Below are 6,000 nucleotides of genomic sequence, written 5' to 3'. Positions count from 1 at the left end.
GGCTGGAGTGCAGTAGCACAATCTAGGCTCACTGAAACCTCTGCCTCCCAGGTTCAAGTGATTCTCCTGCCTCAGACTCCCGAGTAGCTGGGAGTATAGGCACCCACCATCACACCCGGCTAATTTTTGTATTTTTAGTGGAGAGAGAGTTTTACCATGTTGGCCAGGCTGGTCTCGAACTGGCCTCAGGTGATCTCAAAGTCCTGGGATTGCAGGCATGGGCCATCACGCCCCACCTACTCCTACCCCCCTTTTAAACATAGACAGCAAATTCTTCTCCCAAAGTTACATATTCACACTCATCAATTGAGGCCCCAAGCAGGACAAAAGGACCTTCTGTGCATTGGGATCTGTTATTCCTGGAAGAGTATTGTGGTTTAAAAATAGCACTTCTTTTTCTGTTATATGAAGCACAGTGTCTCCTATTTATCGAATGCTTACTGTGTGCCTAGCACTCTATCAAGTCCTCTGCAGTAGCTCGTGTTCTCATTTGATCTTCCCAACAACTCTGAGAAGCAGATCTTATTATTGCTGTTTCTACAAATGAGGAATGGGTGTGCGTGCGAGAGAAATGAGGTAATTGGCATAAGATCACACAGTAAGCAAGGACTGAAGACCAGGTCTGCCTGGCCCCAAGCCTGTGTGTGCTCTTTCTAATTTACTACACCACCTTTCAGGGGAGGGAGAAGGAGAAAGCAACCAGAAGAACTGAGACTACATAAAAGCAATACCATCTGTTCTCATATTGTCTCACAACTTTAAAAGGATGGCTGTATATGCTATCTCATTATTTCTGGGAAGACAGAATAATCATTATCAACTTATCTATTTCGAAATGAGGAAAGTAGGGCCTTGTGGGAGAAAGGGAGTGAGGGAGCAGTTCAGTGTAGCATGTTTGATTTTGCTATTACAGAGGTACCAGCAGCGGGTGATTAAGAGCTCAAGAGTGACCATGGGAGCTGGTGGCCAAGGTGATGTGGAGGCCAAGGACTGAGGGACAAGGAACTCCCATAGCTACTGAAGTCACCAGGAGGATGGCAGGACAGGAGCTAGTGAGGATGACCATGAGCCAGGGGCTGCAATCTTTAATGCATAAGGAGCAATTGGGTGTCAGTGATGAGGAGGGGTTGAGGTGGGTATGGCTGGAGAGTACAGGAGAAAGAATTTTTGTACAAGGGTGGAAATGGCCAAGCCGACCCTACATCCTGGTTTTATAGTATATGGGGAGTGGAAAAATGAGAAGCCTTCTAGCAGAGGGCAGCAAAGGAGGCAGTACCTGGAGGATGCTCAGGCAAAGAAGTCATCTGAGTACTCTGAAGAAGTAGAGAGTATATGAGAGTTTGTTGACAAAAGAACAGGATTCTAGAAGGCACAGAGAAAAGGGCTGGCAGTGTGGTGGGCAGTGTGAGTGAAAGGGCTTGGCAAGAAGCTCAGAAGAGTAAGCGTCTGAGACACAGGCCAGACAAGTAGAGGAGCTGTCAGCTTGGGTGGTTCCTAGGCTGGAGATGTACACTGTAGACAGGGTCATAATGGAACTTGGGGGGAAAATGGTTTTGGTATTTGACTTAGACGTCTAAGATCTGAGATGGGGGAGAAGTGTGAGGAAAGACGATTCTAGACCAAGCTGTCAGCTGGCTCCTGTGACCTCAGGAAGACTGGAAGTCCACATCAGGATTTGAGGGTGGGGTGTTAATTGCCTCCTGTATCTGCCTCCTCTGGTGGAAGTGGGACTTTCTAGGGCCGGGCCAGGCAAGAACATTTTCCTACTCCTGTTGACAGCCTCCTGGTGATGGGAAACCATTGAGAGATTTTCATTTGTTTGTTTTTTGACAGAGACTGGCTCTGTTTCCCAGGCTGGAGTGCACTGCTGGAGTGCAGTGATCTTGGCTCACTGCAACTTCTGCCTCCCAGGTTCAAGTAGTTCTCCTGCCTCAGCCTCCCGAGTAGCTGGGACTACAGGCATGGGCCACCATGCCTGGCTAATTTTTGTATTTTTAGTAGAGTCGGGGTTTCACCATTTTGGCCAGGTTGGTCTCGAACTCCTGACCTCAAGTGATCTGCCCACCTCGGCCTCGCAAAGTGCTGGGATTACAGGCGTGAGCCACTGTGCCTGGCCAAGAGTTTTCTTAAACAAGGTTGATAGTAACATGGTGACATTTTTTAAAGGGTTGCTCAGGCTTGTGTCAAAATGATTTTGGTATCTGACTCAGAATGAGTGGGACCAGGAAATCTCATAGCTACTGAAGTCACCAGGAGGATGGCACAGAACAGGGGCTAGTGAGGATGACCATGAGCCAGGGGCTGCAATCTTTAATGCATAAGGAGCAATTGGGTGTCAGTGATGAGGAGGGGTGGAGGGTGGTATGACTGGAGAGCACAGGAGAAAGAATTTTTGTACAAGGGTGGAAATGGCCACCCTTTTGTACAAGGGTGGAAAAAACCACCTCTTGGTTTTATAGGATGAATTGGAGGGTGAAGGCAGGAATTAGGAAGCTGTTGCATTAGTCCAAGCAACAAGTGATGATGCCGGCGTCAGAACAAGGGCAATGGAGACACAGAGGCAGGGCAGGGATATGTTAAGGCGGTGGGATGTGGGGTGTGAAGGAAGCACAGATAGGGTAGAGGACAGCGTCCAGGTTTCTGGCTTCGTTTCCGCTTGTAGTCAGCCTCCATCCCTGGGCTTTTGTGAAGACGGAGCGATAGAACGGACCAGAAAGCAGTTTGGAAATGGCAAAACTGTTACCCATCATTAGCTACAGTATCATCAAAGCTCTCTAATTACCCTAGTAAGTTCAGTCAATGGAACGAGGCATGACAATTAAGATAAATCACGATAGTCACCCAGATATGGGGGACCTGGAGGTCCTAAGTAACCTCGGATTCCTTACACCTGCTAGGCGTTGAGGGGCGGGGCGGGGCGAACACAGACTCCGCCCCTGGGCGGGGCCTGGACGCGGCCGGAGAGAGCAGCGCTGGAGCTGGAGCCTCAGCCCTCAGGCGCCTCCGTGAAGACAGGACTGGACCTGACCCGCCCGCAGCGCCCCGCAGAGCCCTGCCCCGGCCCCCTCCGCTCCCTCCCGCCGCCAGGTCCTACTGTCCCGCCGACCTTACGGGAGCGAACCCGTCGTCCCGCACTCGGAGTCCGCGGTAAGGGGCGCGGCCCGGGCAGCCCGCCCGCGGAAGATCAGGGACAGATCCCCGGCGCGCGGCGCTGGGCACCGAGAGCGGGCGCTGAGAAGGAGCACGGGGCAGCGGAGGGGAGCCGGGGGAGGAGCGAGGGAGGGGGCTCTGCGGCGGCAGAGGTGCGGCTAGCCTAGGGAGGGAGCGCCGAGGGGGTCTCCCGGACCATGGGGGCAGCCGGGGGAGCTCCAAGGGCGGGAGGGGAGCAAGAAAGACGGCGCTGGGGCTGGGAGGAGAGATGGGGGCAACTGGAGGGCAGCGAGGGATTGCGGGGGGGAAACGGGGGCGTGGGGGGCGAGGGAACTGCGAGGAGGGCGGAGAGGGGCTGTGCGGAAAGCGGGTACCGGGCAGCCGAGAGGCAGCGAACGGGGCGCTGAGGGAGAGGATTGAGGGGTGCTAGACCGGGGGCACGGGGGGAGGCGTGGAGGTGAGGAGCTGAGGGGAGGGGACTGGCTGGGCGGGGGTCGTTTGGAGCTGGAGGGGACTCAGGGGACGAGGGGAAGGGGCGCTGGGCAGCTGGGGAGCATCCCTGGTGCCCTGGTCGGGAGAGGGTCAGAGGGTGGGGAATGTGGGTATGGATAGCTGGGATGGGGAAGGGCAGCAGGGCAGTGTCTGGTCGAAAAAGGGTCATTTATGGGGGATGTGGGTAGGGATAGCTGGGGTCGGAGGTGGAGCCCAGCTGCGGACCAGCGTGGGGATAACTGTAGATGGAAGGTGAGGGGTGGGGCTTGGGGGCGGGAAGCCTGGGAGAATGGAAGGGTGAGAGGCCAGGCTGGGTCTACCCAGCTGCAGAGGAAGGGGGCAGGGAGGTGGTGGAGACAGAGGGAAGTGGCCTTGGAAATGGACACAGGGGCCTATATTCTGGTCAGGAGTGGGGAGGAGGCTCTGGAATAGAGTAGGGTCTGGCGGCTGCGAGTGGAGGAATCGTGAGAGAACCCGGAGGGTATAGATAGGGTGGTGGAGCGCTGGGTCAGGCTGGAGAGGAGGCCAGGTGTGGGTTGTGGTGTAAGGGTGGAAAGATAATGGGGATTGAAGTGGGGCCCAGGCACTAGCGGTGTCTTGGCCACTCAGGAGTCCAAAGAGGGGACCCAGGCACTGGACCTTGTTATATGGGCACCAGGGGTCACAGAAAATAAGAGAATCATGGACAGAAAAAGTCATTCAACTCTGTTCTGTAGTCCCAGCGTGGAAGGAACTTTGGAGAGGGCAGAGCAGCAGCCTTTGGAAGCTAAGAGAGATGTGGAGGGGGTGGGAGAAAGATGGGCTCTCAAAAAACCAAAAAAACCCAAAAAACAAAAAACCACACACACACACAAACAAAACAAAAAAAAACCCAAACACAACAAGATGGGCCCTCTTCCCCCAGCTTCCTGGAATCCAGATGGAAAGGGGTGGGAGACAGTAAAAGGAGAGGGTGTGTGTGTGTGTGCGCGCACAGGTGGGTGCCCACCTGTTCTGTGCCTATAAACAGAGGAAGACAATGGAAGCTGTGAAAGTCCCTATATATAGAAGTGGAAAGCCCTGGTACTGTGGGAGCCAGAGAAGAGGCATTCTTGGGGAGGTGGGTGGGTTGGAGAAGGCTTTCTGGTCATGAAGGATTTAGCTAGCAGTGGAGGAAAGTGTGTTCCTATCAGAGGAAACCGTATGGGAAAAGGCAAAAATCTAAAAGCATCTCCAGTCCAAGAAATAAATCTTCAGTTTCTTAAAGATTATGACATGAAGGGAGGCATCAGTAACCTATAGAAAATCTTTAAATAGGTTCCCCCTCTGAGCTTGCAGCTCCTAGAGTTTCTCTCCATCTCCCCAAAGTATAGGACAGGGCCTGGTACATAGTAGGTGCTTAGTGAATGTTGATTGAATGAATAATTGAGCTGTGGTGGTGCTCCTGCCTCAATTTCTTCATCCATTTCCAAGAATTGTTGTGAGAATCAAATAGGATAATGTAGGTGAAAAGAACTTTGTAAACTGTAAAACACTGTACAAAGAGAGAGGACACTGATGTTATTCTGCAGGTGTGCCTCCGTTCTGTCAGTGGACACACCCATGGCTATCTCTTTCCAATCTGGAGGAGGAAGGAAATGAATATCAAGCATCTGTTGTGTGCAAGATGGAATGCATTGAAAGCATCTTGTAGAATGCTTGACATTTATTAGGTGCTCAATAAATGGTAGCTGTTATGATATTGTTTCTGTAGCTCTAAGATACCTGGGAAAACAATGAAAAGGTGGTGATGGGTTAGCAGTGAGGAATGATCTAAAGACAGATTGAATTAGAAAAGGAGAGTGTGGCTTAAAGGAGGAGGATGAGGTCCACATTTGCCCAACTCCCTCATTATTCTCACTGAAATGCTTCAAGTAGGAAGACAGGGAATTACATTTATTGAGCCCCTGTTATTGCATATACAGTTGACCTTTGAACAGCATGGGTTTGAACTGTGCAAGTCCACTTATACCCAATTTTCTTTTTCAACCAAACACTGATTTAAAAAAAAAAAAAAATACCATGGTGGGTCAAGCACAATGGCTCGAACATGTAATCCCAGCTACGTGGGAGGCTGAGATAGGAGGATCGCTTGAGCCCAGGAACTTGAAGCTACAGTGAATTATGATCAGGCCACTGTACTCCATCCTGGGAAACAGAGTGACACCCATCTCTTAGAAGAAAAAGAGAAGAAAATACAGTAGTGAAGGGAGGCGAAGTCTGTATATTCAGACGACCAACTTTTAGTCTAGGGGGGTTCCACTGGGCCAACTGTGGTTCTTGAGTAGGTGTGAATTTCAGTATAGGTGGAGGTCCTGGAGCCAATCCCTTGCCTATACC

At 51.7% G+C, this 6,000-nt stretch overlaps 1 protein-coding gene across 1 annotated transcript in view; it reads left to right on the top strand.

Moving 5' to 3' along the window:
• The first annotated feature begins 2,925 nt into the window (after positions 1-2,925).
• RAB3B (RAB3B, member RAS oncogene family) overlaps positions 2,926-6,000 on the top strand; it is a 76,912-nt gene continuing 73,837 nt past the window's right edge. Inside the window, exon 1 of the mRNA XM_021941531.2 lies at positions 2,926-3,147. The gene's annotated coding sequence lies outside the window, so the exon portion shown is untranslated. The remainder of the gene's footprint in view (positions 3,148-6,000) is intronic.

The sequence above is a fragment of the Papio anubis genome, chromosome 1 (assembly GCF_008728515.1).
Source record: "Papio anubis isolate 15944 chromosome 1, Panubis1.0, whole genome shotgun sequence".
Lineage (NCBI taxonomy): Eukaryota > Metazoa > Chordata > Mammalia > Primates > Cercopithecidae > Papio > Papio anubis.
The sequence above is the reverse complement of the archived record's forward strand: the minus strand, read 5'-3'. Positions and strand labels throughout refer to the sequence as shown.